The sequence below is a fragment of the Pleurodeles waltl genome, chromosome 2_1 (assembly GCF_031143425.1).
Source record: "Pleurodeles waltl isolate 20211129_DDA chromosome 2_1, aPleWal1.hap1.20221129, whole genome shotgun sequence".
In the NCBI taxonomy this organism is placed as follows: domain Eukaryota; kingdom Metazoa; phylum Chordata; class Amphibia; order Caudata; family Salamandridae; genus Pleurodeles; species Pleurodeles waltl.
In genome coordinates, this window is record NC_090438.1 from 669,063,421 (window position 1) to 669,087,414 (window position 23,994).

The window sequence follows — 23,994 nt, forward strand, 5'->3', positions numbered from 1 at the left end:
AGCCTGGATGCACTTAAGTATGCACATGACAGTGTCACCTTTAGAGATGCCACAACCATTGAGGGGTTTTCAAAGACTTCAGAAAATGTTAGTGAACTAGCTAAAGAGCTTTACTCTATCAGTGAAGCATATAAGCTCTGTCTTGACACCCAAAGTTTGAAGGTTTCTTTCCACCGTAGACTCGGTTGTGGGAAGAAGACGAGCAGCTCAGTGGTCTTGTTCATGTGGAAAGGGGAAACAACCCTCACAGAAATTTGGTGTAAGTGCAAAGAGCTATCTTATCTTTGTGCACCTAAGTAAATGCTTCTTGAGAGGTTATAGCTTGCTAATGCATCTGAGAGAGGTGGCTGTAATTAAAAAAGTCACTTTCTAAAACATGAACTGCAATTGACTTGCGTGTAGATATTCAAAAGGATGACCATGAGTTTTGTGAGGGTGTAATTCAAGTTTCTGACAGGTTTGGGAGGTTTCTTTAGACCTATCATTAAAACTTCAAAGTCTGGGATTTTAAAAAGGTAAGAATGTTGTATTATTTTGAATGTATGCTACCCCTTGGTTAGATAGACGCATATAGAAGTGTAGGCAAGGCCTACCAGTAAGTGTTGGAAGTAGGAAACAATACCCTGCACAGAAACGTTAAAGGAGTCTGTTTGAAGATGCAGAAATGCATCAGCCTTTTCCACTTAGCCCCATACCAGGCTCAATGAGTGAGTTTTTGCACCTCCCACAGGACAACCATGCATTGCTCTGGGAGATCTCAAAATCTAGGAACTCAGGTGCTAGACTGCGAAGTTCAGCTGTTTTAGATCTGGATGTTTGAGTTGAACCTGATGCAGAGTGAGAAGGTCTGTTGTTTGCTGGAGCTTCTCGTGAGGATTGATTGACATTCCTAGGAGTATTAAATATCAGGGCTGTCTCACTCAGGCTGGTGCCAGTAAGCTGAGGGTAATGAACACTTGCTTCATCTTTCTCATAATGCAGGGGGTGAGGTGGAGAGGCAGAAAAGTGTATGGTAATATCGCTGACCAGTTCATTCATAGTGAATTTCTCATGACTAGGCAAAGTTTTGTCATTTGTGCTTCTGAGAGTGGCAAACAGGTCTATCTTTGGAGCCCCCACTATTGGAAGTATTGTGAAGGACTTGCGAATAGAGTTCCCACTTGTTAACTTGTTGATGCCTCCTGCCGAACAAGGCAACAAAGTTGTTTTCCACTCGCGCCAACAGGTAAATGTTGTGGATTACCCAGTGCTGCCCTGCTTTTACATGCTAAACATGGTTGTCATGTTGTCTGCATTTATAAGTACTATTGTCCCACACCAAAATGAAAGGAATGCTTTAAGGGCTATTTTGAGGTCATTTTACATGTCATGACTGATACAAAATGTGAGATCATAAGCAGAGCATGACTGCAGCGCAAGTTATAGTTAGCTCAGTAAAGTACAAATGGTCTATTTCAGTTTTTTGTTTTAAAGCCATAGTTTTTTATATGATTACTATACTATAACGTCACTTTAACCTTTGTTTGCAGTGAATCTCTAGTTTTTTTTTGTTTTTTAAAGTAAAGTAAGATCTTCTAGCTATACCAAACAATGAAGTCATGTTAATTTTTTTTCAGTGAATTTCTACAGATTTTTTTATCTCAAATTAAGGGCTAATTACCATACCTATATTATAATGCCACTTAACTTTTGGCTTTTTCAGAAAATGTGTCAGATTTAAAAAAAAATGTCACCCAATTCCATCACTGAGTACATCTTCTGATGGCGCTCAGGATGGGATTGGGGTGTAAGGCCTGGCCTGCAAACAATCCGCCTACCACTACCCACTAGTCCCCACAGAGGGGAGCAACCAGCTGCCACACACGGTCTTCCAGCTGTAAGCGGCATGGGGTTGCCCACAAGGCCTCCCTTGTAGCCAAGGCCTGCACCTAAACCCCACAGGCAGCCTGCACCCAAACATGCACAACCTTTGTTTGTGCATGGCATGGGATTGGTCAGAGGCCTGGCCTCAAGTTGTTCCCTGCATCCAACACCCCATGAATGTCCAATTTCCTGTTGCTGGCCAACACACTACTGTCGCACAACCCCACTTTTTTAGTGCCTTATTTTTTTTTAAGTACTCCCACAATACTGTCCCACCAACAGTACCCCATTGTACACTGACAGCTTCACTTTTTAACACTTGCACAGTACTGTGGTACCTCACAGCTCTCCCACAGGACCACAGGAGGAGGGAGGAGGGAGGATTTCTTTGGATCTCATCAGGGGAGGCTTTGCTCGGTCCAGCGGGACCTGCAGCACCATTTTTTTGCAGCCCTAACACCCTCAAGTCCCGTGGGTTGGGGTACCGGTACCTTGCACCCTTTTACCTTTTTTTATTTTGAGAATTGAGGAACCACGTTCTGAGTCCTAAAATGGCAGCTGCAAAATTTGGTTGATGTTGTGGCCAGCCAATCAGATTGCTCAATACTAAGGGACTGGTACCGATCCTGTGGTACCAATGAGGCAAACACCCATCTTGGCTAATCAGATCAGCCTATTTATTGAAACTGCAGTCCCACAGGAGTACAAGTTACTCCAACAGGACAAGTTGTCCAGACACCACTATATTTTGAGGCTTAGGGGGTTATTCTAACTTTGGAGGAGTGTTAATCCGTCCCAAAAGTGACGGTAAAGTGACGGATATACCACCAGCCGTATTACGAGTTCCATAGGATATAATGGACTCGTAATACGGCTGGTGGTAAATCCGTCACTTTTCCGTCACTTTTGGGACAGATTAACACCTCCTCCAAAGTTAGAATAACCCCCTTAATGTCTCAAAAACGGCTGTACAGGTTTACACCAAATCACAAAAGCACACTTTCTGCTGGAACATTCACCCCAAAACCTTTCAGGAAGGAGCTGAGGTTTTTTTGGGGGGGGAAGTTTTGAGAAGATTTGTCAATCTGTTTAAAACAAAAACACTCTTCCAATGCAAACTCTGAACTAACTACAACTAAACAGAAGCTGAAGTGCCTGGAGCTACTTTTATTTATTTCATAATTGACTGGATGGTGTTTTACCAATCCGAAGCTGTAAAACCTTGCCTTGAATAGTAATATGCTTTGACCTTATCCTATGCTTAAAAGTTCTGCTAGAAAAACAGACATTTGAGATCAGCAGCTATGCAGCACTCTAAGTCTTTTGTTTATATGTGCTCAAGATCACCCTACCAGAATAAACAGCTAACGAACAACCGAGGCCAGTATATTTATTCTTACCATTGAATGACATTGAGCTGTATATTGTGGGGTTAGCATGTGCCATCAACATGCACCAACACTCTAGGAGCTGTTCACAGGGGAGTAAGTTTGGTCAGTAAGATTGGAGGGGTGTGAGCTCCAGATTTTCCAACAATCACACTAGCATATAATGTTAAAATGCATTATAGGACAAGCAGGGCGCATGAGAGGGACTTAAGAGGCAGTGGAAAGGGAGAGGAATGTGGATTGGTATAAGTGAGAGAAACACAAGATTCTGTAACATAACCAACACTTTGAAGAGATGAGAGAGAGAGAGTGTGTGTGTTTTTGTCAGTGTGTGCTTCCAAACACCCTAGGTGAAATGCGACAGACACCTCACCACCATGCCCAACTGAAAGTACCTGTAACCAGCTATTCATCAGAAAATAAAATTATTAGGGAGGTGTAACACCCCATAAACCCCCTCCCTGGAAGCTATGCCTCTGGCTGTGCATCCAAGCAGCAACAGACCCTTTTTTCAAATCCTTACATGCCTGACAAGTAGGGGAAATATTCTACGTGGTCCAGCGATAAAACTATAGGATGGCCACATATGTCAAACACTGCAAACTTTCACCTAGTGGATTTTAAATGTGAAATACGTTTTTATGTTGTATGGAAATGTAGTCATGGCATTGACAGTAAATGACATACCTCTCTAACTTACTAGTGTAGGAAATGTGTTCAGAAAATGAATTCAAAATCAATTCCATACAATTTGATAATTTGTATATATTGTTTGGTTTTACTTGTATGTACTTTAGTACAATTTAACCCCCAACCATGTGCTATTTGTTTGATAACTGTACTTTTTTCAACAGACTTTACAATTTGCTTTTGATTAAACTATCCATTATTAACACTGCTTTCATTATGATAAGCTTACTTGAAAAACTATCCATTACTAGGGTGTTTTATTACTCATCCATTTCAATAGTCTATTTTCACTTAATCATGTTTTTTACACCTATACATTGTTGGAATTCAACTCCGCCATGCTTCTATTTTTCCTGGGAAGTAGTTGGTTTTCATTTGGTTTGAGGGAGGTCCATTTGTAGACTACAAAGTGTTACCTACGCAGTGTGACATTTTGTTTTTCTTCAAAACATTTTATTGAGTTTTAGAGCACAAGATGTGAAAAAATACAGTATAAACAAAGTAGGGGGAGAGGGGGATAAACAGAAGAGAAAATGTCTTGAGCAGACATACATTTGCAATCATAATGTTCTGAGGTCATGAGATATCGGACCGTTGAAAGTGAGCAATAGTAGAAATCAGATATATCGCTAAAGGTAAGGAGCAATTGCGGTTAGGGTGAATGGAACGTACATGTCATTGTAGGTGAGATCTGAGTTTCTAGTGTAAAGACAAATGGGACACGGTGATGGGAGTGCCATATGTTGGAGAGGAGGCTGCTGTCCATCACCTGGGGGAGAGAATTTACCCCAATCACCACTCACAGCAAGCCAGTTTAATAGCACAATGAAGAAGAAAGCTCTTCACTGTCAAATGTGTACTTCCAAGGTGTAGACAATCGCTTCAGCAGCATTCAATTATAGCCATGTTTGTTTTTTTAAGGTTGAAGGATTGTATGTATGTGTGTAGAAAATGTTAAACAATTACCAGGTAAGTGGGATGTAATTGTACTCCTGAAACAATAACTCCTAATGTAAAGCCCATAACCTACTGTCTCCCAGTGTAATTCATTGTGATGTAATGACCTATATCTGCCCCTTGTGTGACTCCTCTTGAGTTGGCAGAAAAAAGGTAGCACTAGATTAGAAAAACATTTAAGGGGAATGTGCATTTCGTCTCTGAATGAGGACCTAAAAAACTGTAATACTGGGTTAATGGCAGATGAGAGAAATGAAGAACTAATAGCCTACCTCTGTGAACATCATTGACCAAGTGCAAATCACAGTGAAAGGCACTTCGTAACCCACCTTCAGTGGGGTCTAGGTACACACATGATTTTCAAGTTCCAATATATCCTTCCTCATCAGGATTTGTTTGAAGCAGATGTGACTTACGAATCTTTCCTTAGCCATTCATGTTTGGCTCCCACACCCTCTGTCACTGTTGTTTTTCAATCACTTGGAGGATTTGTGTATGAACCAGCAGGTGCACTGTCTGCTTCACCAGAGATAACTGGGCTATATGTCACGGTCTGACACACCAACCTTTCTCTTATTATGTCCATTGTTGGACCTGGCCCTTTTACAGGGTCATTACCCAGACTTTTTGCTTTTTGCCTCCTTATTTTTCTGACCTTTCTTGGCTGACGTTTTGACTCTGAGCACTTTTTTACTGCTAACCAGTGCTAAAGTGCATGTGCTATCCCTTACAAAATGGTATGATTGGCTTATACCTAATTGGCATATTTAATTGACCTATATTTCCCTTGTAAAGTGGTATCCCTATTCCCAGGGCCTATAAATTGAATGCTACAAGTGGGCCTGCAGCGCTGCTTGTGCCACCCACTGAAGTAGCCTTTCAAACATATCTCAGGCCTGCTAGCGCAGGGCCTGTGTGCACAGTTTTCTGCCACAGGAACCTGGCATCTAAATTTACTTGCCAGGCCCAGAACTCCCTTTTTACTACATGTAAGTCACTCCTAAGATACGCCCTAGCTAGCCCTATGGGCAGGGTGCCATGTATGTAGGAGGCAGGACATGTGCCATGACTGCGAGGCCTGTCCTGGTAGTGACAAAACAGCATAACTTGGTGTCTGTCTGCTGTGAGTGCTGCCTTCAAATAGGATTGCATTGGAAATGCCCTGGCTTATGTGTAAGGGGTATTGTCTGATTTATGAGGGGTAGTGTAGGCATGTTTGGTATGGTTGTGAAAGTGATGAATACTGCTTACTGATGTAGGTGTATTTTTTACTACTATCACAGAAATGCCACTTCTAGAATGTGCAAATGTATCTGTGCTTATGATTTTGGTGTTTTGCAGCTTGCCTCCAATCCATGTCTGGGCAGACTGACGGTTGGGGCTTTGTGCATACTTTTCAGACAGCCTGAACACAGGGAGGGTGGAGGTGTCAAAGATGTGTATCTACATATTGTAAAGCCTTCCTGGGCTGAGAGAAGGGAGAGGTGGGGCACACCTGCATTTGCAAAGGCTGTGCCCGGGCCTCACACAACAGTGTTGTTTACACCCACTGATGTTTGAAGCCTGTCCTGGAGGAGAGAAAGGGCACTCCCAGAATCTGTTGTAACTGGTTGGAACCCCCTCTCCTCTCCATTTGTATTGAAAATAATTGTGCTTGACCACTGACTTTGTGTTTCACCACTGCACATATTAGTTGTTCAATGTTCACCAATAGCACATTACGTGTTGTATTCAGTTTAGCTGCCTATTGCCTTTAACATGGCATTAGACATTCAGTTTAACTGCCTATTGGCTTTATCGTAGAATTAGACATTGCAGTTGAGAGTTTGAAGATGAGCTGTGTTTCTCCACATGGTAGACCAAGCTGTGTTTTTTGTATTTTGTTCTCACCGAACCCTAACATGATAAAGTAGTGCATATTTTGTTTTTTTTCCCTCTACTCAGCCTAGGGAAAGGGAACGGGCTTTGGAGAGGCCAATCTCCGACGCTTGTGGTTTCTTTTCCAATTCTGACTTACAGTATTCAGCATTGTTTTTTTATAATTCTCCTCTAAGGGGGAGGGCTTTCTAGAAAGTTCTCTATTCAAAAGCTATAAAACAGATGACTCTGTTCAGTAGCGTGGAATTCCAAGACTTCAGTCAGAGGCGGGCGCCAGCTGGCTGACGTTGTCCCGTGGGGGTGGAAAATCTCTTTCTCGCAGTTGAACAGGATGAGTCGTTCTTACTGCTGGCATGGGAAAGCTGGAGCATTTGGTGGGCCTTACTACGGTGATGAATTTTGAATTTTATTCTTTGCTTTGACAGATATGCTATAATATAATCACATATATTTGCTGTGTACAGTGCAATTGAGAATCACTTTGATAGATTTTCCTTTCATTGCTGTGACTATTTTTAAACGTGTGCCTCCAACCTACTAATCTCTTCTCTCAGGAACCTCGTGGTGAAGTAATAATAAATGTCTTTAAACTAAGTAGTGCATTCCTGAGATTGTTTTCAGCTCGGTCATTAGTGAAAGCAAAACATTTTGGCGAAGTCGATTGCAGGATTCGAAGGGGAAAAAAATGTTTAACAAGTTAAATGAGTGATTGTTTCACGTTGTGCTCTAAACTGCCTGAAGTGCATAGTTCTGTTATTCTGAAGTGTAAATCAAAACCTTTTGTTGAGTCGGCAGTCTGGGAGTGGAATTGGAGATAGGAAGTGCATGATTTAAAAGTGTAATTGTTTTTCTTTTTGTTTTTTGTTTAGAGAATTAAAGGAAGCATGGCAGACCATGTTTGAAAATGCATGTGAAGTTAAACTGCCTTATTGTGCTGTGAAAAACATGTCTTCTTGTTTATCACAACTTTCTGAGTTTTGGGATGAGTGTTTGGATAAAGCAAAAGTGCTTTCATATTTAGAAAAATTGCTTTTTGAAAGAAATGATGTTTCTTTTGTTCTTGACAGAAGAGTTTGGATACTTTTGTCTGCTTACAGAAAAATGTATGAGAGATGTCGGCAGTTAGAACATGAAAATAAGAATTTATGTGAGCAAATTAGCGAGAACAAATTATTGCAGGATAAAACTGAAATTTGTAATGCTGTTGCAGGAGAATCTGGCTTTTCACATTCCAGTAATGAAGAGGTTAAAAAAGGTGGGGGCCAGTGTGAGTCTCATGAGCAGAGCGTAGATCTCCGTGAGCAGAACAGCCCACAGTTTTTGGCAGGAGTTCAAGTGTGTAGGAAGGTAGCCTCTTTCTAGCCTTGTTACCCCCACTTTTGGCCTGTTTGTGAGTATTTGTCAGGGTGTTTTTACTGTCTAACTGGGATCCTGCTAGCCAGGACCCCAGTGCTCATAGTGGAAACCCTATGTTGTCAGTGTGTTTGATATGTGCCACTGGGATCCTGCTAGCCAGGACCCCAGTGCTCATATGTTTGTGGCCTATATGTGTTCCCTGTGTGGTGCTGTAGGAAGTTGGCTCTGTATGTGCTATTTCAAAGTAAGGAATAGCATGCACAGAGTCCAAGGGTTCCCCTTAGAGCTAAGATAGTGGCAAAAAGATACAATACTAATGCTCTATTTTGTGGTAGTGTGGTCGAGCAGTAGGCTTATCAAAGGAGTAGTGTTAAGCATTTGTTGTACATACACAGAGGCAATAAATGAGGAACACGCACTCAGAGACAATTCCAAGCCAATAGGTTTTTGTATAGAAAAATATATTTTCTTAGTTTATTTTAAGAACCACAGGTTCAAATTCTACATGTAATATCTCATTTGAAAGGTATTGCAGGTAAGTACTTTAGGAACTTTGAATAATCACAATAGCATATATACTTTTTACATAAAACACATATAGCTATTTTAAAAGTGGACACAGTGCAATTTTCAACAGTTCCTGGGGGAGGTAAAGTAATGTTAGTTCTTGCAGGTAAGTAAACCACCTACGGGGTTCAAATTGGGGTCCAAGGTAGCCCACCGTTGGGGGTTCAGAGCAACCCCAAAGTCACCACACCAGCAGCTCAGGGCCGGTCAGGTGCAGAGGTCAAAGAGGTGCCCAAAACACATAGGCTTCAACGGAGAAGGGGGTGCCCCGGTTCCAGTCTGCCAGCAGGTAAGTACCCGCGTCTTCGGAGGGCAGACCAGGGGGGTTTTGTAGGGCACCGGGGGGGACACAAGTCAGCACAAAAATTACACCCTCAGCAGCGCGGGGGCGGCCGGGTGCAGTGTTCAAACACGCGTCAGGTTTCCAATAGGTTTCAATGAGAGACCAAGGGGTCTCTTCAGCGGTGCAGGCAGGCAAGGGGGGGCTCCTCGGGGTAGCCACCACCTGGGCAAGGGAGAGGGCCTCCTGGGGGTCACTCCTGCACTGGAGTTCCGATCCTTCAGGTCCTGGGGGCTGCGGGTGCAGGGTCTTTTCCAGGCGTGGGATTTCAGTCAGGCAGTCGCGGTCAGGGGGAGCCTCGGGATTCCCTGTGCAGGCGTCGCTGTGGGGGCTCAGGGGGGACAACTTTGGTTATTCACAGTCTTGGAGTCGCCGGGGGGTCCTCCCTGTAGCGTTGTTTCTCCACCAGTCGAGTCGAGGTCGCCGGGTGCAGTGTTGCAAGTTTCACGCTTCTTGCGGGGATTGCAGGGTCTTTAAATCTGCTCCTCTGGAAACAAAGTTGCAGTCTTTGTTGAACAGGGCCGCTGTTCTCGGGAGTTTCTTGGTCTTTTGGAAGCAGGGCAGTCCTCTGAGGATTCAGAGGTCGCTGGTCTTGGGGAAAGCGTCGCTGGAGCAGTTTTCTTCCGAAGGAGGGAGACAGGCCGGTAGGGCTGGGGCCAAAGCAGTTGGTGTCTTCTTCTTCTCTGCAGGGTTTTTCAGCTCAGCAGTCCTCTTCTTCTTTAAGTTGCAGGAATCTAAATTCTTAGGTTCAGGGAAGCCCTTAAATACTAAATTTAAGGGCGTGTTTAGGTCTGGGGGGTTAGTAGCCAATGGTACACCCTCTTTGTGCCTCCTCCCAAGGGGAGAGGGTCACATTCCTATCCCTATTGGGGGAATCCTCCATCTGCAAGATGGAGGATTTCTAAAAGTTAGAGTTACTTCAGCTGAGGACACCTTAGGGGCTGTCCTGACTGGCCAGTGACTCCTCCTTGTTATTCTCATTATTTCCTCCGGCCTTGGCGCCAAAAGTGGGGCCGTGACCGGAGGGGGCGGGCAACTCCACTAGCTGGAGTGCCCTGTGGTGCTGGAACAAAGGGGGTGAGCCTTTGAGGCTCACCGCCAGGTGTTACAGCTCCTGCCTGGGGGAGGTGTTAGCATCTCCACCCAGTGCAGGCTTTGTTACTGGCCTCAGAGTGACAAAGGCACTCTCCCCATGGGGCCAGCAACATGTCTCGAGTGTGGCAGGCTGCTAAAACCAGTCAGCCTACACAGGTAGTTGGTTAAGGTTTCAGGGGGCACCTCTAAGGTGCCCTCTGGGGTGTATTTTACAATAAAATGTACACTGGCATCAGTGTGCATTTATTGTGCTGAGAAGTTTGATACCAAACTTCCCAGTTTTCAGTGTAGCCATTATGGTGCTGTGGAGTTCGTGTTTGACAAACTCCCAGACCATATACTCTTATGGCTACCCTGCACTTACAATGTCTAAGGTTTGGCTTAGACACTGTAGGGGCACAGTGCTCATGCACTGGTGCCCTCACCTATGGTATAGTGCACCCTGCCTTAGGGCTGTAAGGCCTGCTAGAGGGGTGACTTATCTATACTGCATAGGCAGTGTGAGGTTGGCATGGCACCCTGAGGGGAGTGCCATGTCGACTTACTCGTTTTGCCCTCACCAGCACACACAAGCTGGCAAACAGTGTGTCTGTGCTGAGTGAGGGGTCCCCAGGGTGGCATAAGACATGCTGCAGCCCTTAGAGACCTTCCCTGTCATCAGAGCCCTTGGTACCAGGGGTACCAGGTACAAGGGACTTACCTGGATGCCAGGGTGGGCCAATTGTGGATACAAAAGTACAGGTTAGGGAAAGAACACTGGTGCTGGGGCCTGGTTAGCAGGCCTCAGCACACTTTCAATTCAAAACATAGCATCAGCAAAGGTAAAAAGTCAGGGGGTAACCATGCCAAAGAGGCATTTCCTTACAGGTGCCTAACTGTATCACTGAGGCTCTGCTAACCAGAACCTCAGTGTTTATGCTCTCTCTACTTTTAAAATTGTCACTGCAGGTTAGTGACTAATTTTACCAATTCTCATTGGCACAATGGAACACCCTTATAATTCCCTTGTATATGGTACCTAGGGTATTGGGGTTCCAGGAGATCCCTATGGGCTGCAGCATTTCTTTTGCCACCCATAGGGAGCTCAGACAATTCTTACACAGGACTGCCACTGCAGCCTGAGTGAAATAACGTCCACGTTATTTCCCAGCTATTTTTCACTGCACATAAGTAACTTATAAGTCACCTATATGTCTAACCCTCACTTGGTGAAGGTTGGGTGCCAAGTTACTTAGTGTGTGGGCACCCTGGCACTAGCCAAGGTGCCCCCACATTGTTCGGGGCAAATTCCCCGGACTTTGTGAGTGTGGGGACACCATTACACGCGTGCACTACATATAGGTCAATACCTATATGTAGCGTCACCATGGTAACTCCGAACATGGCCATGTAACATGTCTAGGATCATGGAATTGTCATCCCCAATACCATTCTGGTATTGGGGGGACAATTCCTTGCATCCCCGGGTCTCTAGTACAGAACCCCGGGTACTGCCAAACTTGCTTTCCGGGGTCTCTACTGCAGCTACTGCTGCTGCCAACCCCTCAGCCAGGTTTCTGCCGGCCTGGGGCCTGGGCAGCCTGGTCACAGGAAGGCAGAACAAAGGATTTCCTCTGAGAGAGGGTGTTACACCCTCTCCCTTTGAAAATAGGTGTGAAGGGCTGGGGAGGAGTAGCCTCCCCCAGCCTCTGGAAATGCTTTGATGGGCACAGATGGTGCCCTCTCTGCATAAGCCAGTCTACACCGGTTCAGGGATCCCCCAACCCTGCTCTGGCGTAAAACTGGACAAAGGAAAGGGGAGTGACCACTCCCCTGACCAGCACCTCCCAGGGGAGGTGCACAGAGCTCCTCCAGTGTGTCCCAGCCCTCTGCCGTCTTGGATGCAGAGGTGTTGGGGCACAATGGACAGCTCTGAGTGGCCAGTGCCAGCAGGTGACATCAGCGACCCCTCCTGATAGGTGTTTACCTTTCTCAGCAGCCAATCCTCCTCTGTGGGCTATTTAGGGTCTCTCCTCTGGGCTATTCCTCAGATAACGAATGCAAGAGCTCACCAGAGTTCCTCTGCACTTCCCTCTTCGACTTCTGCCAAGGATCGACTCCTGACTGCTCCAGGACGCCTGCAAAACTGCAACAAAGTAGCAAGACGACTACTAGCAACATTGTAGCGCCTCATCCTGCCGGCTTTCTCAACTGTTTCCGGGTGGTGCATGCTCTGAGGGCTGTCTGCCTTCACCCTGCACTGGAAGCCAAGAAGCAATTGACGTAATCGTCCCCCTGCTAAGGCAGGCACCAAACTTCTGCATCACCGGCCCTATAGGGTCCCCTCTCACCCTGACGATCGTGGGCCCTGGAACATAGGAGCTGGGTCCAAGTGTCTCCCCGGCCCTTCTGTCCAAATTTGGTGGAGGTAAGTCCTTGCCTCCCCACGCCAGACAGTAATCCTGTGTACTGCGTGATCTGCAGCTGCTCGGGCTTCTGTGCACTTTTCCAAGACTTCCTTTGTTCAAAGCCTAGCTTGGGTCCCCAGCACTTGTCCTGCATTGCCCAACTCGCTGAGTTGGACTTCGACGTCGTGGGACCCTCCTTTGTGACTCTGAGACAACCGATGTCCTCAGATTTTCTAAGTTCCTGTTCCGATACTTCTGCGGGTGCTGCCTGCTTCTGCGAGGACTCTCTGAGTTGCTGAGTGCCCCCTCTGTCTCCTCCTTCAAGGGGGGACATCCTGGTCCTTCCTGGGCCCCAGCAGCACCCAAAATCCTCAACCGCGACTCTTGCAGCTAGCAAGGCTGGTTTGCGGTATTTCTGCGTGGAAACAACTCTACATCCTCCAGCACACAATCGGACATCTTCTGACCAAAGGAGAAGTTCCTGGCACCTTCCGTTGTTGCAGAATCTTTGGCTTCTTCCACCCAGAGGCAGCCCTTTTGCACCTTCAATTGGGGGTTTAGTGGGCTCCTGCCCCCCCCCGGACACTTGCGTGACTTTTGGACTTGGTCCCCTTCCTTTACAGGTCCTCAGGTCCAGGAATCCGTTTTCAGGGTTTTGCTGGCAGTTGTTGTTCTTGCAGATTCCCCTATCTCAACTATACTGTCTTTCTGGGGTAGTAGGGTAACTTTACTGCTACTTTTCAGGGTCTTGGGGTGAGGTATCTTGGACACCTTTACTGTTTTCTCACAGTCCCAGAGACCCTCTACAACCTACCATAGGCCTGGGGTCTATTCGTTGGTCGCATTCCACTTTTGGAGTATCTTGTTTGTGTTGCCCCTCGGCCTATTTCTACCTATTGCATCCTATTGTGATTCTACATTGTTTGCACTACTTTTCTTGCTGTTACTTACCTGATTTTGGTTTGTGTACATATCATTTGTGTATATTACTTACCTCCTAAGTGAGGGTATCCTCTGAGATGCTTTTGGCATATTGTCACTCAAGTAAGGTACCTTTACTTTCAGTAACTCTGAGTATTGTGTTTTCTTGTGATATAGTGCTATATGATATAAGTGGTATAGTAGGAGTTTTGCATGTCTCCTAGTTCAGCCTAAGCTGCTTAGCTATAGCTACCTCTCTCAGCCTAAGCTGCTAGAAACACCTCTATTATACTAATAAGGGATAACTGGACCTGGCACAAGGTGTAAGTACCACAAGGTACCCACTATAAGCCAGGCCAGCCTACTACAGACTGCATTCCTTAAAAGAATACACTGAGCACGAAGTTGACGATGTTATATTCAGACTGCTTTTGCAAAGTACGATGTGTAAAATTAATTCAGACAAGGCAGAGGTACTGTCACAAAATGTGCAGTTTCTGGGAATTCAGAGGAATCCAGAAAATAGACAGATGTTGCCACAGGTAAAGCAAAAGATTTTAGAGTTTCGTACTATTTGCACTAAGCAAGAGACACCGAGTTTCATGAGCTTGTTTGATTTTGGAAACAGTATAGCCCTCATCTGAGTAAAATCTTAAGGATTTGGTACAAAGTAACTAGGAAAAAACATGAGTTTGAATGGAGTGAGAAGCAGCTGCGTGCTTTTGATTTGGCAAATGAAATAATTCAACAGATTTTAGATTTGTGCGCAGTGCAAGAGGGAAACACTGAGTTAGATGTAAATGTTCAGAAACAGTTTGCCACCTTGCGTATGTGGCAGAAAAAGGTGAGGGTGCCCCTGGGGCTTTGGAATAGAAAACTATCTGACTTTGTGGAGCGCTGTACTCCTTTTGAAAAACAGTTTTTGACTTATTATTGGGCTCTAGTGAATACTGGGCAAATGACATTAAATAATAATGTAATTCTGAAACCTGAACTACCAATCATGCAGTGGGTGATGAGTTCACCTAAATCTCAGAGTATTAGGACAGGCACAAGAGGCTAGTATCATACTATGGATCTGGTACATACAAAACAGGGCTCAAGTAGGACCTACAGGCATTACAGCCCTACATGAACATGTGTCAAGTCCCTTTACAGGATGAGGAGAGAGTGCAGAAGGTACCACAGGCAAAAGAGTGACCAGTGAAATTGTGTGCACCATTTGAATTTTTGTCCCCCGAGGATAGAAAGCGTGTTTGTTTGACTAATGATTCATGGAAATGCATGGATACTAAAAGACAATGGAAAGCAGTGTTATACAATCCAGTTACTGAAAAGGTGTTGTCTACCACAGGAGAAGGAAAAAGTAACCAATATGCAGAGTTGTACAATGTGTGTCAGACTTTAAAGCAAGAGCTGCTTGAGACGTGTGATTTTTACACTGATTCTTGGTTCACTGCCAATGGATTAGCCATTTGATTTTCCACATGGCTTGTACATAACTGGTTAATTTAATCAAACGAGGTGAGGAGCAAAGAGTTGTGACAGGGAGTTTGGGAAATGTTAAAACAGAGCATAGTCATAGATACCAATTGTCCCATTGACTCATTAGGACGATGGTTCAATTCCCTTGCAGATGTTAAAGAGAAAAGTTCAAAGGCAGAAGTGTCAACCCAGAATTCTGACTTGCTGGGGATGGCTAAGTGGGCACACAGAAATGTGAACATCTGGGAGAAAAAGCCACTTACAGGTTGGCAGAGATTAGAGGGATCCACATTCCCCTAGACTTGATAAAAACTGTGATTTTGCAATGTTCTATTTGTCAGCACACACAACAGAGATCTGTCCCACAAACAGTTAACGGCCAGTTGGAGAGAGGAAAGTTACCAGGACAGATATGGCAAATTGATTACATTGGACCACTACCGATTAGTTGCGGGTACCAATACGCCTGCACTGTAGTGGACACTTATTGTGGATACTTGATTGCTGTCGCTTGCAAACGTGCTACTCAGCACAATACTGTCAGAACTCTGGATTTGTTAATGTTATACAATGGAGTACTACCCCAGATCCAGAGTGACAATGGATCACACTTCAAAGGCAAACTGGTGCAAGATTACTGTTCTCAGCACAATATTGAGTGGATATATGTTATTCCTTATTATCCACAGGCCTCAGGACTAATTGAGAGAATTAATGATTTACTGAAAATTCAAATGCCAAAATTATCTGATGGAACTTTGAAAAACTGGAGAGAGCATTTGAATGAAGCCCTCCAGATTCTGAACAATAGACCATTAACAAATGCTGAAACACATTTGATGCGAATGTTAACTCCAGCTTTGAAAATACAACCACATGTGGCCACTAATACCATCACATACTGGAAAATAAAACCCGGGTCGTTCACCCCTTACAGAGCCACACTCGAAGCTACAAGTCTTGACTTACATGCTTTACAAGCTTACAGACTAAAACCCCGAGACATAGCTTTGTGTGAAACAGGTGTTGTAGTACAGGTTTCCCCAGAGCATTTTGGGCTGATTGCTCCTACATCTGGATTGGCCCTCAAAGGTATTCAGGTTTTAGGGGGAGTGATTGATGCAGATTACCAATGAGAAATCAAAATTATTCTGATAACTAGAAGATAATCTGATTTATTTATACAGGTTGGAGACAGAATTGCCCAATTTGTCATAAGTGCAGTGAATGGAGGTTTGGTAAGGAAGGAGTCTGTCCCAGCCCTTCTTACAGTGCAAGGAAAGGGAAGCTGTGGGGCAGCAGATAAAAACCTCAGTGCTAAGGTTTGGGTTGAACCCCCAAATGACCCTCCAGAACCCGCAGAAATTATAGCAAAGGGCCCCAACAATGTTCTGTTGATCATGAAACCAGGACAGGAAAAATGGGAACAAATTCCAGCTTATAAATGATATTTGTGAGAATGATCATACTTGTTTCTTTTACATGTCATACTACAGCTTGTTTGTGCTGTGAGTGTTCCGTGTGGTCTCCTTTTGGGCGTGTGGGGTCGGGAGGGACCCAACACCCCCAATCTCAACTTGTTTGATCGACCACATCGTGCAACACCTTTACTGCATCTGAATGACAACATTTAAATTCATTTGGCGCAGACCGTGCTCAACAGATCCGATTTTTGCATGGGCGCCATGCGAAGCACTCTGGATGTTTTGTCAACATGTTTAATCGCCATACCAACGCCAACAAACATCTTATTAGAAATTTTCAATGTTACTAATTGTGTCAAAGACGTGCAAGAACATGATGTTGAAACCCACTTCAGTCCATATGAGTATTGCAGGGACTGCCAGGAAACAACCAATGAAAAGTGGTTAATCTCACTCATATAATCACCTACAACGTTACTACCGGTGACGTGTGTTACTACGTGTCTTGTAATTCTCGTGACATCGGAAAATGCATTCAATTGAGCTTAGAAAAGAAAACATCAACTTCTCAAAATTTACCGTGGGAACACAGAGTTTTGTGCTTTTACCGAACGGACAGACATTGCAAACATATGTCAAATCAAACGGTTTTTTGTCAACTAGTGACTGCTGCCAGTCACATTAAACATGTCAAGTTGCCAGTTGGCTGGCTGTTTTCGTGTGGAAACTTAACTTTCACTTACATTCCAGCAAACCTTTCAGATGGACTGTGTACCTTTACATGAGTAGAACTCATGCTACATCAACTTGCTATTTTAGAGGCACTATTCAATCAGTTATTATCCCAATCAGAATAGATAAGCTTCAGTCTTTTCATTGTAGGTGTATCTGATTTGAAAGGTTATGAGATCAATACGTTAATCCACTTCCATTGCTTTACAGTGATTGCTTTTATCATTCAAACCTGATTTGCGTATAATGTTTTATTTGCATATTTATTTTATATGAGAGAAAATAAACAAAAGTCATTGGCCAGAGGGTGGAGATGTATTGAAAATAATTGTGTTTGACCACTGACTTTGTGTTTCACCACTGCGCATATTAGTTGTTCAATGTTCACCAGTAGCACATTACATGTTGTATTCAGTTTAGCTGCCTATTGGCTTTAACGTGGCATTAGACATTCAGTTTAACTGTCTATTGGCGTTATCGTGGAGCTAGACATTGCAGTTGAGACATTGCAGATGAGCTGTGTTTTTCCATATGGTAGACCAAGCTGTGTTTTTTGTATTTTGTTCTCACCGAACCCTAGCATGATAAGGGAGTGCATATATATATTTGTTTCCCCTCTACTCAGCCTTGGGAAAGGGAACGGGCTTTGGAGACCTGGCCAACCTCCGACGCTTGTCATTTCTTTTCCAACTCTGAATTACAGTAGCCAGCATTTTTTTTATAATTCTCCTCCAAGGGGCAGGGCTTTCTAGAAAGTTCTCTATTCAAAAGATATAAAAGAGATGACTCTGTCCAGTAGTGTGGAATTTCGAGACTTCAGTCAGGAGCAGGTGCCAGCTGGCTGACGTTGTCTCGCGGGGGTGGAAAATCTCTTTCTCGCAGTTGAACAAGAGTCGTTCTTCTTGCTGGCATGGGAAATATGGGGCATTTGGTGGGCACTACTACGGGGATCAATTTTGACTTTTATTCTTTGCTTTGACAGTTATACTATAATATAATCACATATATTTGCTGTGTACATTGCAATTGACAATCACTTTGATATTTTTTCCTTTCATTGCTGTGACTATTTTTAATCGTGTGCCTCCAACCTACTAATCTCTTCTCTCAGGAACCTCGTGCAGTAATAATGAATGCTAAGAAGTGCATTCCAGAGATTGTTTTCAGCTCTGTCATTAGTGAAAGCAAAACACCATTGTAAAATACACTGAAAACTTAGTATAGGTACAGGGGAATTTTCCCCACAATTTAGACATCATTTGACATCACTTTGGACTCCATGAACCTTACCTTGAGCTGGACAGGACGCCATGGGAAGGACTCACCAGGATCACCTTGGACTGCTGCTGCTGTGCTTGCAGCCCCTTGCTGTGATGACCTGCTGCTGGGTTCTCCAGTCCTGCACCCCCCTCCTTCATTTGTAGTCTCAAGGGCCAGGGTGCTGTGGTCCCTGACCTCTGTAAAACTTCTGCACCTCAAGGGTGCTGCTGCGATTGTGTAGCGCTTCTGGAGTGCTCCTTTGGGACCTCAAAGCACTTTTATACAAGAGTGTCTTGCTGCCTGAAGGAAACTCACCACCGCCACCCGGGCTGTGGATTTGGGCAATAACGCTTTTATGAGCGTCCTCTCAGTTGCTTGCCCCCAAATCACTGCCACAACCCGGGCATCTAATTTCTACCCAGTGCAAGGATCGCACTCTCTCTAGTGCCTCCGGGGCACCAGAAAAAGGCAAGTGGAGCAAGCGTGCTGCTGTTGGCACCCCCGGGGCACGGTCCGCTCATGGGAGCGCCCCCGGGGCACCAGCCGCCTCCAATTTCCTAAGAATCACCGCGGCAGCCCAGGAACAGCTTGGGACACTCGCGCACCACATTGGGTGCGGGCAAGTGCCTTCTCGGCCCCCCGGAGGGGACCACGCTTCAAAGAAGCCGCATCACAGGATTCGGGGAAAGCGCGTGGAGCACCCCCTTCCCCGGTCTCTGCACTAGGAGCAGGACGCTCCTTTTCCTCTTTTAAACTCAAACGGGCACGGTTTTCAAACCCAGGAAGGGAGACCTCGAAAGAGTACCCTTCCCCCTCACCGATGATTGTTGTTAGGACCTCCCCTGGCCCCCACCCCGAGGACAGGGTGTGTGGCGGCCGAGGCAGGCCCCCATCCAAATCGTGGGCCCCTGGAGGGTCCCAGTTTCTGCAAGGAGAGGGTGCCGACCACCCCTCTCCTCCAAGAGCACCGTGTGGCCCCCGTTGTGCATGCAGGAGAACCAAGGGGCCCCCTCATGCTCTTCTAGGCACAGGGAGTGCCTCCTCACCATGAAATAAGGTACTTTCTAGCAATATAGTGGCTCAGTGAGCCAAGTATGGACCTAGGAGAATTCATATGTTTTACCTGCTTTCCCTGCCATTACATATACGTGCTAATGTTCCTTTTATGGGCATGATTTGCTGATATGTATTTTTATGACTTGTGAGATGTTTTCTAATGTTCCTTTTTTGGGTTTTTAGGAGTTATTCATGACAAGTGCATAGAATTCTTACTGTAATTCCTGACTACTACTTATGGTGCAGAATCCTGGGTACTTACGTGTTCTAATGTGACAACTGCGTATTCTTGCAGAGTATTAGTAACTTGTGTAACGTCCTGACAACTGCTAAGGTAGCAGGGTATTACTTACATGTAATGTTGGTCTAATTATGTTTTGTGCAATACAGTTTATTTTTACATAGCTCAGTGTTGTGTTTACTTCGTGGTGTACATTTTGCATCACATGTGTTGTGTGTGTTGTGCAAATGCTTTACACATTGCCTCCGGGTTAGGCCTGACTGCTTGTGCCAAGCTACCAAGGGGGTGAGGCAGGGGTTATCTTGGACGTGTAACTCCCTTGCCCTGACTAGAGTGGGTAGGTTCTGCCTGGCTTAGGTGCATACCCTAGCAAGCCAGAAACCCAATTTCTAACATCCATTCTAGGCAGGAGCCAATAGTCTCAAAAATCTGTGCCATTTGTTTTTTCTTTCTTCATTTATTTACACACTTGCTACCATGATCCCTCAGGTCCACCAACTTTAGCTCCACTATTGTGCTACTTAAATCAGTGCCAGCAGGAGTTGCAGACATTAACCGGATTCTCTCTTTGTCTATAGCTAGGAGACCATTGCAGGTTCATTCCCCTATTCCTCTCCTGAATGAGGGGAGCTTATGAAAGGGAATGAAAAGACAGTCTCATTCATGCCAGCTTGTTCAGTTTTGACAATTATTCTCCCAATATCAATGGCCTTATCACTGTTTTTAAACATCTCAGGGCATACATCAGAGCCCTTGTTATTGCCCCTGAGGGTGGAGACAGTTTTCAGGGTAATCCTAGAGGATCCTGATTTTTTCCACTTTTAGAGCTTTGCTCACTCCATAAACATGAATCTTCTTTATGATGTCCTTTGAGACTCCCTGATCGCCAGATCCCTCTTCCTCTTCATCTTCCATCATCACAGATGTGATTCTCTCATGACAGAGATTCTGAACCAAATAGAAACAGCCCTTAAAGTTAAAACTCAGTTCAGCTCAAGAGCATTTCAAGTACAATTGCAACTCACAAAGATGTGCACAAGTTTGCACATATTTTCCATACGACTTTACAAAAAGATGCTGTCTGAGCTGTTGAGTGACAGTGTCAATCTCATCAAAAACAAATCCAATCTACACCAACATCTTAGATGTATATCTACCACTGTAATATGCGTACAAAAATAATCTACCTCACAATTAGCAAGCCACAAATGGTAGTATAATCACCCGGTCTCCTTACCTCAGTTTCTCCACTATCTTCTCTTCACCTCACCATCCACCTCCACTTTGTCATCCTGCACCCTAGCTGTACTATGAGTGCAGTTCACTCAAATGAGCCATCGGTCATACCACTAGGTCTTAACCCCCAAGTTGCACCTATGCTAAATGAGACACAGAAGCAACCAGAGACCCGGTGCACACTCAAATATCACACAGTCTCTGCTTATCAGTCTAGAACTCCATGTAAAGGGCTGGTGCTAAATCAGTAATTAGCAGTTGAATTGGGTGCCTAGGTCTCAAAGTGCAGGAAAGCAAAAGGTGGTGGTACTGGCAGAAATCCTCCAGAGACATATGCAGCAAAGTATGTGTTTTGCATAGATACTCAAATACTCCACAGTATGTAAGCTCACAAAGTCACTGTGCCACTCACTGATTCTGCAGCACACAACTCACTATTGAGCTATACATCTAATGTATTCTGGCTATCCCAGAAGGAGGCAATGTAGGATGTCTCCGCTATGGCATGTTGGATCTTACTATCTTAATAACAAGCTGTCAGGAAAGCAGACAACTGGCACACAAGTAGAAAAGTAGACAACCGGTAATTCCTTATACATTCTGAATAATTCCCATTACATGTTAGGGACAGAGGAGGCACAGAGGCCACCATAAAGTGATTCCGTTGATACTCAAAATCTTGTGTAATAGGGATAGCGACCGATACCAAAGCTTCTCTTGTAGCCCTCGAACACAAAGGTTTTGCATGGTCACAACAGCCTAAAATATACATTTTACCGAATGCAACAGTAAATTTATATCGCTGTACCATCCCTACTATGCTGTGGGTCCTCTACAAAGACCTCAACGGCTGGTGGAAGCCTGATTTCAGTAAAGATTAATCTTTTGCCTAGATTGCTCTATGTTGCACAGAATGTTGACCACATCCAAAAACAGCTCCTCTCATTTGTTTGGAGAAATTGCATTCCCAGAGTCCGCAGAGCAAAATACACTAAAGTAAAGCAGAGGGTGGTTTGAGCTTTCTGAAATTATGATCATACATTTAGGTGGACAGATCTGCCCAGCTCTGGATTTCAACTATAACCCAGAGAACAAACGTAGGGTTCCTGTATAGCAACACTTCACACATATCTTGTTACACAACCTTCTTATCACACATAAGGCTGGATCTACTATGCTCTAAAGTTTGGAACAACAGAACTCACCTCCCCCCCCCCCCACCTAGTTAATCTATACTCTAATAATGAGTTGAAATCCTAAGAGGAAATTCAGGAAAAGTGGGTCTTGGGGAGGGGAGCAGACAACTTTAGACTCCCATGACTTTTGCACTAGGCCGGATCTAAAGAGGTAAGAGAAGGAGCAAACCATGAGACAACTCCATTCAAAATTATTTTATGAGAATAAGTTGCTATGTAACTTGGCTACAGGACTGGCCTTTAAGGCAATCGGGCAGAGCCCACTCGGCTGGTCAGACAGCTCAGTGTGGGGCTGGTTCTTTGGCTTTTTGTGGGCCTGTTTAACAGTCTGCTGGGACAGTTTTTACTGTTGATTCCCCTGATACTAAAACACATATTGCCTGCAGCAAGCTGAAATACATGCAGTGTTCCATACCTTGCAAAACATTTTAGAAAGTGTGTCTTGAAAATATTCAACACTGTCCCAATTTGCAAAGATGGGCTACCTTTTTAGCTGCCTAATTCACTGATGGGGGCACTTTTATGTTAGCGCCTGGAGTTATTTTGTGTCCCTATCCAACCCTGCTTGTCTACAGTTGGCAATTGCAGATCTAGACCCCAAAGACAAACATAATTATGTGAACCAATGGGAGAGAGATATGGGAAAAGAGATAGATGACATTACCGGGAAAAGAATATGGCAAAGTCCTCGATCTGCAATTCACACAAAGAAAACCCATACATATTACTTACCTATTTCTACTTGTCCCCAACACAGCTTCACACAATGATCAGCAGCTCAGATGTGTTGGGAAAGCTGTGGGAAAAGGGGCATCTTCCTACTCATGGGGTGGTCATGTACTTTTATCCAGGTATATTGGAAATACAAAATGTACACATTAGAGTGATGTTGGGAGCAACACTCCATCTACAGCCGTTGGCAATACTCTTGGGTGATTCAGGGGAACACAGTGAATATCCGTTAACCACATGATGGGACAAACTCATTACACATCTACTAGTAGCTGCCAGATTGGAACTAGCCCAGGTCAGGAAACAATCTAACATTCCCCCAACTCAAAGCCTGGTGGGAAAAATATGGGTTATCTACGCACTTGAAAAATTAACTCCAGTGGTTCAAGATAGGGTAGACAAGTTCAAATCCACATGGCTACCCTTCTGGACCTTTATGAGGAGGGACGGATTGGTGGGTGCCAATCCTGGCCTGATTCCTGAACTGAACTGTTCTCAGTGAGGCTTAAATTAAAGGTCTCTGAGTCCGAAGCCTCCTGAGTAACAGACCCCCCTGTATAGTCAAAGATATAAGAAATGTGGGTTTGATGTACTTTGTTTGTAGCAGAACAAAACATATACCATGATAACATGTGCAAAGACAGTACTTGCTGTGCTTTTGTACAAAGTGATGTTATACTGGAAATTAAACATAAAGTGGCTAAGAAAAAATGATTCAGCTGAGCAGAGAGCAGATTTCCATTCGTCATTCTGTAGGTCTGCCTGGCTGACTACAGTTGCTCTGCTTTGTAGACAGCGTCCTCTTCAGTGGTATGCTAACAGGTGACTGGACTAGATTTCCCAACAGGTGTACTAACAGTTATTCGGGAGGTCATGATGAGATACAGGACATGGGGGATCTCTGTGTTACCTTTCTTTGCTGGGTTGCTGCTATATACTCATTGAGTTTGGCAGTTTCCTGGTATTCACTATTGTAAAAAACAGTAGAAGGCTACCAGGATTAGGTTGGAGGATTGTAACCCTCGACCTTCTATGCAATTACAAATAGCACAATGTCTGCAAACCGATTAGTGATTGTGCACAGGATATCAGTAACAGAAGAATGTGTGTGAATTGTTACCCCATGTTACAATGGAAGCTCCATTTATGTTATTTTGGCCATTTTTAAAACAATCTAATAGCTGCAATAA

At 44.4% G+C, this 23,994-nt stretch overlaps 2 protein-coding genes across 8 annotated transcripts in view; one reads left to right on the forward strand and one right to left on the reverse strand.

Annotated features, from left to right (window-relative positions):
- FYCO1 (FYVE and coiled-coil domain autophagy adaptor 1) overlaps nucleotides 1–23,994 on the reverse strand; it is a 733,597-nt gene that overhangs the window by 195,130 nt on the left and 514,473 nt on the right. The window lies entirely within an intron of this gene.
- Nucleotides 1–23,994, forward strand: part of CXCR6 (C-X-C motif chemokine receptor 6) — a 34,824-nt gene that overhangs the window by 7,453 nt on the left and 3,377 nt on the right. Inside the window, exon 1 of one of the 3 annotated variants that reach the window (XM_069216384.1) lies at nucleotides 7,046–7,150. The exons of 1 other annotated variant lie outside the window; for it this stretch is intronic. The gene's annotated coding sequence lies outside the window, so the exon portion shown is untranslated. Of the gene's footprint in view, nucleotides 1–7,045; nucleotides 7,166–23,994 lie in introns of those variants that run through there. One more of the 3 variants, XM_069216392.1, reaches the window with a different exon arrangement.